This window comes from Asparagus officinalis, chromosome 4 (assembly GCF_001876935.1).
Source record: "Asparagus officinalis chromosome 4, Aspof.V1, whole genome shotgun sequence".
NCBI classification, from domain to species: Eukaryota; Viridiplantae; Streptophyta; class Magnoliopsida; order Asparagales; family Asparagaceae; genus Asparagus; species Asparagus officinalis.
In genome coordinates, this window is record NC_033797.1 from 8,844,392 (window position 1) to 8,856,453 (window position 12,062).

The 12,062-nt window shown below is 36.3% G+C and overlaps 1 pseudogene; it reads left to right on the forward strand.

Annotated features, from left to right (window-relative positions):
• Nucleotides 4,726–10,923, forward strand: LOC109838154 (annotated as a pseudogene).

The window sequence follows — 12,062 nt, forward strand, 5'->3', positions numbered from 1 at the left end:
TGGGGTTTGGGCTTGGTTATTTACCACTTTGCCACCCACGTTGTTACACATATAAAAGGGGTTGTTTAGGGTTTCATATATAGGAGAGATAAGAGATTTGAGCATTGTGAGAGGGAGATATTGTGAGCAAGTTGAGAACTTTGGTTGAGGGTTAGTTGGAGTGATTTTGTGTGATTGTAACCCTTTTGTACTCTCATTGATTTAGTGGAATCTCCCCATCCTCTCCCCGTGGACGTAGGCAAATTGTCGAACTACGTATATCTCTGTGTTTGGTTTGGATTTGTCGTATTTGGATTGGATTGTTCTTGTGTGTGGTTCTCTTCTTCTCAGTGATCCTAGACTTGTTCGGTGTGCGCGTGCACGCTTCCGCATAGGTACGCGACACTGGTGTTCAGGTTAACAACAGACGTATCCAGTTTCTGATGTTTGTACAGCCGTATCCACAACTCCTTTTCGAGCCCCGTAGTAGGAAATTATATATTCTTTTGAATGGGTAAATCAATCATTTGTATTTGGATCTGACATTGATCCTCTCATACCTACTAATTGATGTACCTGAGATGCATTTCCTCGAGCTCCCGAAATGGACATTAGATGGACTGGATTAGAGAGACCAGTCATCTGAAAATTGGGATTCATTTCTTGTCGCAAATATTTACTTGTGGCATACCCTATCTCAATGGATTGACATAAATTTTCTACCACATGTACATTCCCATAATAATGTTATTTATCCAAAATAAAACTTTGTTGTTTAGCATCTTAGACTAACCATCCCTTAGACGGTATTGTTAAAAGATCATCAATCCTTAATAAAATAGATGTAGATGGCTTGCCGGAAACCCAAAGTCTTCACTTGATCCAGGATATGTGATGTATATGTCATTCCGAAATGATCTGGCTTGCCGGAAACCCAAAGTCTTCACTTGATCCAGGATATGTGATGTATATGTCATTCCGAAATGATCTATTAATCTGCTAATAAGTCGTTTCATCTATCACTTTATTTTGAAAGACCAGACCGGCCCGTTCTGCTATAGGTACCTCCATATCCTGTACAGTAGGATTCGACAATAGGCCTGAGTCGGTGATCCAAAAACTTCCTTTCCTCAATCTTGATTCACATAGAAATTCAGAAATTATAATAATACCAGTGAAATTGGATAGATCCGACTTCCCACAGGCACGAGTATTGTCTAATCAAATTTCTTAGTTTAGATACTGTATGAGTAGGCCCAACAAAACCCTATATGGCTTCTTTTATTCCTCGATAAAAAGAAACATGACCAACAGTGGTTCGAATGCATATACAATAGATTTCTTTTTTCACACTTCCTACTATTAGATAGTGCCCATAAATCTCATGATAAGTACCCAAAGATTCATATTTAACTTCGACGGGAACTTATCTTGAGCTAATGACACGGTAATCTAGCTGCAACCGGGGCTAAAAAGGACTATCTAAATTGATCAGTTTCTGCCGATAAGCTCCAAGTGCATCATAGGAACTACAAAAATAGGTTCTTTCTCTTCAGTATACTTATTGTTATTATTGTCAACGTCAACTTTTTTATTTCGGCAGTTTCCGCAATTATGTGGATTATACCTATTTGCACAAATACCTCGCGGATTCCCAAAATTTGGCTAAGACTTCAATGCAACAATAAATTGAAAAAGTAAGAAAATTTTTTAAATACATAAATGCATATATTTCATAACGTTCACTAAGTTGGGACGAATCTAGCATGGAGGCACGTGGCCCCAACGCAAATTAGAATTTTTATTTTTATGAGAATTCTTTACAACTCTATAAACTGCCCCTGTAGAAATTTAACTGGTGCCCCCATAGTCCATAAAACTTTAACTAATGCTCCAAACCAATTGAATCAAATCCAAACCCATTTGATTTCCAACTAAAGTTCATCTTTCTCAGGGATTTTTTGGATACTAGTCCCCAAATTTTCATAATTTGAAATTAGACCCTTAAATCTCAATATATTGATATTAGTCCATCAAATCTCCTAAGTATTTTGAATTAGTCCCCCAAATCTTAATATTTAAAATTAGTCCCCTAAATCTTTTTAAGTGTTTTGTAATTAGCGCCCCCCTTCCCCCACCACCACCCAAAAAAAACCCAAAAAAATAAATAAATTAATAACCTGATGCTAACTTGAGGGACTTATATCAAAAGTCTTAAAAGATTTAAGGGACTAGTTTCAAAATAGTAAGATTTTGGGGACTAAATAGGAAAAACATCTTTCTCAAATGCTTTTATCAGAGTCTTTTCATTTCTCCCATAGATTGTGAGCGGAGAATTTGACGATAACGAGAGAAGGGACCATGTAGGGAATATATGTGAAGGAGCACTGTTGCCACTTAATAATATTTTGTTAATTTTGGTTATGTAAATGAAATTGATTGTGTGAGATATGAAAATTATATGAAAGGAATTATATTTTGACATCTTTGTGATTATTGTATATATTAAATTTTCTATTAGTATAACTCGTATCATATAAGTTATTAATTTATATTATGCACCCCATAAGGAAAAAATTCCTGATCCGTCCCTGATAAGAAGCCACAAAAATAGGGTGAACATATTTGAAGAAAGTTTAAATGAGCTAGTAGTCGAAATTGTTGGCATGCTCTACGAAGAGCCTCATTTATCACTGTGGTTGAAAGCTTTTGGGGACTCCGATGGAGATATTCACTGGTTGTATTGCTCAGAGGTGAAGAACTCCTCTCTATTTATGGGCATTCCACCTCTACCTACGTCCCCTAATATCTTTGCCCTATATCTCTCTAAATTCCCACCTTCTCCATAAGACCCGATCCCCAACGGAAGAAATCCCACAGAACGTGAGATATTCCCAACAACCGGGTCGGGTTCTTAACGGGTTGGGTTATATTTTGGCCCATGAGGCCAGAACCACTTACATCTCCCACTTGGTCAAAATAGCTAAATACTTTCCAAGCACACATTCCCACTATCCGTGAGATGTGACTCAAGATGTAATTCCATACTCCCATTATCCGTGAGATATATGCTCTTTTCACTCTACGTGAATAAACCGAGTACAACCATTTTCCATGATTGTCTCCTTTCATTATTCATGAAAGTTTCATTGACTTAAACATTTCTAAGTCCCATTAAACCAACATGTTTGATGAATGTACCTGCTGGGATACCTTTCGTCAATAGATCAACAATCATATCACTAGTAGGAACATAAGTCACACTGATTTCTTCTTTCTCCACAATATCACGAATATAATGATATTGTATCTCAATATATTTTACTTTAGAACTATTTGCACCATTGCTGATCAAGCTGATGGCTGCTTGATTATCATAATATATCTCAATTGGTCCATTCACCAAATTGAGATCCAAGTCTTTTAGGAATCGTCTTATCCAGACTTCATGAGTGGCGGCCATACTACAGGCTATGTACTCAGCTTCTTGTGTGTATCTTGCCACACTTATCCCTGTTTCTTACTACCCCAAGAAACAACTGCACCACAAAAAATGAACAAATGTCCCGAAGTGGACTTCTCGTCATCTTTGTCTCCTCCAAAATCAGCATCAGAGTAACCAACAACCTCAAGTGAATCTGCTTGATAAACTAACTTATGGTGCACAGTACCTTTCAGGTACATCAAAATCCTCTTAACAGCTTCCCAATATGCTGGACCTGGATTACTTTGATATCTACTAACCAAACTCACTGGATATGCCAGGTCTGGTCTAGTACACAACATTGCATACATTAAGCTTCCAACAGCTTGAGCATACAGGACACTAAGCGGTTTCTACCCTTCTCCAGGATATTTTTCTTTACACAACCGCTTTCCTATAACCAAAAGTGTTGACGCAGGATTACTATTCTGCATCCCAAACCTTCTAAGTATTGTATGAAAATACCTTTCTTGGTTTAAACTTAACATTCTAGACTTTTTATCCCTAAGGATCTGTATACAAGGAACATAAGATGCATCTGCCATGTCCTTCATCTTAAATTCACTACTAAGTGCTGACTTAATTTTGTTCATCACTTCTATGTCATTTCTAGCCAGCAAAATATCATCTACATGCAGAGATAATATTGTGAAACTCACTACAACAAAACTGGTTTTTTATAGCGTTGAATGATAGCGTTTATGTTGTAAGTGCTATAGATTGGATGTACCTTATTTTCTGATAGCGTTTGAAAATTTTTAAACGCTGTAAGTAATTGACCGCATTTTTTTTGTTCTGGCGTGTTAAAATCTTAAGCGGGACACTGAAAATTAAAACCGCGCGTTGAAAAGGGAGAGTTTGGTGTTTTTTCCGTTTCCATTTATTTTTCTAAAAATTCCCGTTCCTTTTCTTTCACCCCTTTCACCCAAGCCCTAACAGCCCTCCGACTCGTCGCTGCCACCTCCGAGTCGTCGCCTGTGCCGCCTCCGACTTGCTGTCACAGCATCTCGCCGCCGCTGTCGCCTCCTCTTTGATCATCGGAGACGGAGCCCCTCCTCGTCTCTTGTCCACCGTCGGAGCCCCTCCTCGTCTCTCGTCCACCTCCGAAACCCCTCTTATTTGAAGATTCGAGGGATTAATTTGAGAATCTGGAAGGTTTAAGAGAACCGATGTCTAAAACCCTTTTCTTTTCTTTTGATTTTTGATTTTTTTGTGTAGTTATTTTGTGAGATTAGTTGTGATGAATATGTGGTTTATTTGTGATGCAGAGCACTGGGATCTCAGGGAGCAATCTGAAGAGGGCTTATTCATTTGAAATTCCTTTTGAAATTCTTGTTGAGTTTAATTTGAGCAATCTGAAGAGGGCTTATTCATTTGAAATTCCTTTTGAAATTCTTGTTGAGTTTAATTTGATAACTGGGTAAGAGTTTAATTTTGTTTTTCTGTTAGGTATTTGAATGATAATTGCGTAGTAGTTTGCTTAGGGTTTTCAATTTTAGGTTGGGTTTAGGATTTGAGTTTATTATATGTTTCATTCGAATGGTATAACTTGGTATGATAATAAGAATGGGTTCTTCAAATATCAAATCACTTCCCTGTCTGACTAATAAAATGTGCAACTTGGGTGACCAATTTAGGACCCATATTCGTTATAATCAACCTGTATTTTGGTTGTCACCCCTGTTACTATGAGACAATCAACAAGCTAAAAATTAATGCAGACATAAGTTCATTTGTGAAATATATATGTTTAGAATTGGTACTCACATCGCCATTGCCTGACTCATCGAAATCGGGCTCTTTTGTCAGTACTAGTGAATTTGTCCAAGATTATGTTCAAAGATTCGAAACCACGGGAAATGTGAATTGAAAAAACATAGGAAAGTATCTACTTTGGACCTGTGGGATCATAAATGGACAGACACATAGTAAAGAATTAATGGTACAGGAACAATGTTTGTATTTGACTAGAAGGATGTTCATATTTACATTAATAAAGCTTGGCTTTCATCACATGGATGAGGGATTGCCCACTTATTGTTAACTAAAGAATTTTGTTTATTGTCTGAGAATTTATTTATTTAAATATAAATTTATTTGCTGGCATCCCTCCCTCCCTTGAGGGTGTTGATAGCAAATTGTTGATTTGTTTAGTCCTTTTGCAACATTTATAAATATAACACCAAATAACTTTGTGCTTTTATAAACTTAATAGATAAATACTAATCATCAACAGTTCACAATAAAAAGGAAATTAGTTCCTCATGATTGCAATTCAAAGAAACTGAATAAAATTTGATTTTACGAAGTTATCTCTATTGATTACCCATATCAACCTATAACTTGAAAATTAATTTACTAATATCAGGGCTCACATTTTTTCTTCTTATTCTAATAATCCTGTTTATGTTTTTAAATTTACTGAAGAGTTTATGTTTGATTCTTACAGTGGATGTTTCATCCTTTCATTTACAAAACCAAACACTTTTACACAGTCCTGCTCTGGCGCAGAGTCCTGACTTCTTTAGCTATATGCTTGTAATCGACACTATTTTTTCCCTCTCGTTGGAGGTTTGTTATGCTTTCGATCTAATAAAAATGACCACTTTAGGTTTCTCAGTTCTTGCGGATCATTACTTTCTATTCTACAATACTTCCTGGCCCTAGCTAACACTGTCGCCAAGTAAGAATTCTTCATTAGCATCAGAGTACTGATTTCACCCAGTGGCAATATCTGTCAGAATTTTTTACTGCCCTTGTAGTTTCGTTGGTGCAGACAGACCCTCGAACTCAATTTTTTTTAGTTCTTTTACCCTCAGAGTCACTAATTTCACCTGGGGGCTATATCTGACAAAAATTTCCACCAGGGGAAAGAATTTAACCAAGGGGCCTAGCTGCAATGATGAAACTACAGAGGTGGTAAGTTCAAAACGACGGCACTACAAGAGGTTTTTGTGCAATCAACCCATTTTTTTTCAACGACATACCAGAACTCTGGATATAATGCACAAATTACATCTTGTTAAATCAAATAAGTTCTCGACGTCGTGCATGGTTCAGAAAATGCCACAATGCCACGACCTAAAAACGTACTTAAAGTGCTCTTCATTAACTGTAAGAAGCTCACTTTTAAGACTTCAGATCCTCAGGAAGGTGAATTTCCTTTTATATTGACATTCACTTTGTGTGTATCTTGCAGTTCCTAGGGGGGCTGTGTATGGTTGTGGTGATTTGATATTTTCATCCCACATGATATTTACTCTGGTATTTGTTTGGACATACAATAAATAAGGTTCTAAAAGGTAATTAAAGCTTCAAAAAAACTTAAAAGTCATAGAAAATGGTATGTGCATACCATCACTAGATAAGTATGCATGTAGATTTATCAAGACGCTTGCTTGGTTGACGACTATCACGCAGAGTCTACTTATAATCGCTTCTCACAAGCATTACTTTGTCGACGTTGTTGTAGCATGGTAAGTTGGGAATTCGTCGATCAACTATCGTTTTGAAGTTCCTTGATGTTATCCTGTGGTTATTTCGACTCTGTTCACCTGTCTTTACTACAAGTACACTGTGAATTTGGTGGTATTTTTTATTGACAAGAAATTACCAGGTCTGTATTTTATCTGGTCATGTTCCTCTAATAAGAGTCTATTGCATTTGGTTGAATCTCTTGAGCATGTATTATAAGGATAAATGTATATGATTCTGCAATTGATACGTGTTGCATTTGGTTGAATCTCTTGAGCATGTATTATAAGGATAAATGTATATGATTCTGCAATTGATACGTGCACTTGATTTCATCGATAAAATCTCTTAAGGATAAATGTATATGATTCTGCAATTGATACGTGCACTTGATTTCATCGATAAAATCTCTTATATCACTTTGTGATTTGCAGAAACTAGTGTTTTAGACCGGTGCAAAGACGAGCTGTTACTTACGTTCTTGTATACTAATATTTATTGATGAGTGTATAATATATGTCCTTGTACTCACTTGACAGTACATAATATGAGTATATCATTTGATGTTATCTCCTAAGAGGTATATAAAAATCACAAAATTTTATTCATAATTTAGGTATGTATGTATTAAACTGATCGAGCATACAAATCCCAATATTGCAAGGGGACTTCCTCGCGTAACAGCTTGAACTTTGATTCACAGAAATGCCTGATAGAACTAGTAGCAGTGGATCTCTGTTGCCATTGAGCACCAAAGAAACAGACAAACGCAAGGAGGAGAACAACAAGCTACTGAATGATACTGCTGATTGGGTATATTACTACTTACGCATATTCTTCTCATCTCCATAAAACTCAGAAATATGTGTTCCATAAAAACAAGTAACTTTCATTATTTCTGTTAATTGCCGTTCAGTAAACCTGTGAAATCTAATAAACTCGTAGTAATGTAATCTTGCATTAAATTTGCTAATTACTTCAAGATTAAGATGACAGTAAATAAAGGTATGAAGATTAAGAGTCATGCTGCTGGTTAAGCTCTGATTCATGTTCTGGATGTGTTTCGCAACTACGCAAAACTTGTTTTAGTTAGTACGACCTCAATCCAAAAACTTTGCTGTTTGGTATGGTAACATGAAGCAACTGTCGTATTTGATCATTTCTCTTAAACTATTTGCCTTTCTTCTCTTCCTCTGTCTTAAAGCTGTCATCTGATTTATGGGTGAGCCAATAGCTCATTTACTTGCATCCTTGCCTCTGCAGGCACAAAAGAATGTACATATATGCTAAAAGAATGTATGGATATAACTGACAGTTGCTTGATCTTTACCAGAATGTACATATATGCTAAAAGAATGTATGGATATAACTGACAGTTGCTTGATCTTTACCTTATACACCCCAATCGAAACCTTTAATCATTTTGCAATTGATGTGGCCCTATTGGATACAATCATGCTGATATTTCCCATGTTACTTCAATGTTGTGCATGCGTTGTATGTTCTGAAAATGCTGCATGTTGCAATGCAAACAAAAAAGACGGGAAAAAAAAAGAAAGAAACTAGTGAAGAAAGAAAAGAAATTAGAAATAAGAAAAAATATCGAAGGGGAGGGGGAGGGGGAGGAGGAGGAGGAGAAAGAAAAAGAAAATGAAATCATTGTGCATACCCAATACTGAATTTGTTGATAATACTGACAATTTTCCCCCTGCTATTTCTTTCTTTTTATTATTTAAATTGAAATTTGAAATGATTGTCGGAAATAAAACATCATTAATTTTTCCATTTACTTGTTTTGTCATACAGTTGGTGGCAACATTCAGCTACCCTTGCTGGTTATGAGCAGCAAGATGCCCATGAGTTCTTCATCTCAATGCTTGACAGGATTCATGAGAAAGAGCAACCTAACCATTCAAATAAAGGTATTGACTCTCTTCGCTATCATTAAAGCCAGTTTTTCATGCAGAAATTATTAAAGAACAAATTATTGTCTTCTTATTTTCATTAATAACAAATTTAAACAAAATTATTAAAGAACTTAATATAAGCTTGTGATTTCTAATTATTGGTGCTGTTGTTTTCTGTTTTGTGTCCATATAATATTCATGGCTCTAGGATCTCATTATTGGTGTTGTTAATTTTTATTTTTGCAGCAGTACATGTCACGCCCCGCTTCCCAAAATACACGAGAACCGGAACGTGAACAAGCCCACGACGTATTAGATTGAGAAGAAATATATTATTATCATTTTTTTTCTTTTTCTTTTCTTCTCAATCCAATACGCTAAGCATCTGGAAATAAGTACAATGTGAAGTCACATGGTCCGCGGCCGGTGCAGGGAAAGAGACGGGAGGCGGATCTGGGTTGTTGGCGACCCACACGCTCAGGTCGGAGCTCGACTGTCGGAGGAACTCAGAGGAGGTCAGGCTGTGCGCAGGCGGAGGCGGGGCTGGCGGCGGCTGCTGAGGCGCGGGCAGCGACGGTGCAGGGGAAGAGAGAGGACGAGGGCGGTGGAAGAGGCGGTCGGAGGGGCTTGGGTTCGAGCGCGTCGGCGTCGGGAGCAGCGGCCTGGGCGGCGGTTTCGAGTGGGGTGAGGCTGAGGTCGGAGCGGTGGTGATGAGAAGTTGGGTGTTTTCCTTTTTTTCTTTTGGGTTCTCTGGAATTGAGAGAGAACGAGAGAGAAAAGAAATAAGAGGAGAGAGAGGGTGATTGGAGAGAGAAAAGAGGCTGGATTTGAGGATATTATTGGAGAGAGAAAAAGTAAGAGAGAGAGGTACGGTGAATGACAAAATATTAGGGATTTTGAAAAGAGATTGGAGAGAGAAAGGAGGGGATTTGATTTGATTACGGAGAATTATTTGAGAGAGTTAATGGTATGATTTGAACTTGATTTGGGGTGATTTAGGGAAAAATATAGAAGGAATTCAAATGGGAGGAAATTAAGAGAGGGAAAAATTCCAAAATAATATTCTGAATAATAATAATGAATAACAATAATAAGAATAGTGAATAACAATAATAATAAATAACAACAACAAATAATGACAATAATAATAATACAATAGTAAATATCCAAATATTAATTTAAAAATCTTTACCTTAACAACTAAATTTATAATTAACAATACCATTAAAATAAATATGAAATTGGATTTTAAAATCATAGAAAATTCTAGATAATCAAGAAAAATACAGATACTCTTTTAAAAATAATAATTAAATATTTTAAAATATCAGAAAAAATATTTAAACCAGTATCAAAAATCACGGTCCTTACAGTACAAGTACTCAATTGCTGAAGATGATGAGTCTCCCAAGTCATATGTAATGCATCAAAGTTAATTAGTTTTTGTTATTCTGTGTACTATGGTTAATTTCTTGTACTCCATATTGGATTATCCAAAGACTATTATTTGTTTTTTGGCACATTTGTGTTGACTCTTCTTGTATGCTACAACTTGGTTATGTATCAGTTTGAACCTTTAAATGAAATATTTGCTTTTATGGTTTTCATAATTGGAAGCTATTTCTAGTTTAACCTCAAAGGTTTATAGGCACAACTGAAATGCTATATGAAATGGAAACAATTGCTGGAATGCTATTAAAAGTAGAAAGACAGCATTCGCTGAAACGCCATTATAGTAACTCAAACGCTATCAAATGTAAGACAATATCAGCGTTGAAATGCTATGACTGAAAACTAACTAATAGCATTTTTCAACCGCTATGAAAGATATTTGTCATAGCAATACAGAAACGCTATTGAATACCCTTTTATAGCTACATAAAAACGCTATGGTTGGAACCTTTTTGATAGCGTTTGGGTAAGCGCTATGTAAAGCGACAGATCTACTATAGCGGGTTCTGACACAGCGCTGATTAAAACGCTATGAAATAATACCATAGCGTTTTTTGGCCACTATAAATGATTTCAGGTGTTGTAGTGATTGCTGCCACTCTTCAAGACATATACACAATTATCTAATTTATTTGCAATGAACCAAGTTGGATAACAATATTATGAAATTTGAGATACCACTGTCTAGATGACTATTTTAAACCATATAAAGATTTCTTTAATTTATACACCTTGTTTTCCTATCCCTCAACCTGAAATCCCTCAGGTTGATTCATATATATTACTTCCTTTAATTCTCCGTTGAGGAATGCAGTCTTGACATCCATTTGGAAAAGTTCCAAGTCAATATGTGTAACAATTGCTAAGATAACTTTAATAGAAGCAAACTTAGCCACCAGAGAGCAAGTCTCCTGATAATCTATATATGCCTTCTGAGTAAAGCCTTTAGCTACTAATTGGGCTTTAAATGTATCAACAGACCTATCAACCTGATATTTCTTCTTTAACACCCATTTACATCCTACAGACTTCTTGTTTGGGTTAGAAATTTCTATTTTCATTGTCTTGAATCTATTACAACTTTAGCCGTTACAATAAACTCAAATAAATAAAAAGTTAATCTTTTTATAAGATCTTCTTACACAATGAAAATGTAAAGATTACAATTCCTTCAAACAACATACAACAACAGTTTATCTCCTATTGCTTGCATAAGAACTTTACCTATGCCGGGGACGCGTTAGTCCGTGGACAGCCACAGATCAGATCCGGTTGACGGAAAAGTTAATTAATGATCTTGTTTCACAAAGGAAACAATCGCAACAGTGGTAACCTTGACCAAGCGAGATTACGACTCTTCTCGAGATCAAAACCAAGTTTGATCCAGAGGAAAGGGGGTACGGGTTTCAGATCTCTCAAAATCCACTCTTTATACACAGGAAATCGCTAAGATCTAGCTAACTCTCTCTGAAATTCATGGCTCTTGGCTTTGCAATTCGGTAGCACCTCGTCCTCTTTTATTATCTCTCACCCCTCGTGAAAGAATGCCCTAGGCTCATATTTATAGGCTTTTGTTTAAGCGTTTTCTGATAAGAACTAATGATTTGACGTTATTTGTAATCAATAATCATTTAACCGTATTTAGGGATAGCTTCAAAGTAGTTGGGGAGGCTATGGAACGAAAGAATCCCGAAAAAGTATCAAAAAAATACGTTTTCAGCATTTCTGAGTGCGAGCCACCATCTGGTGGCTCGGCACTATGCGAG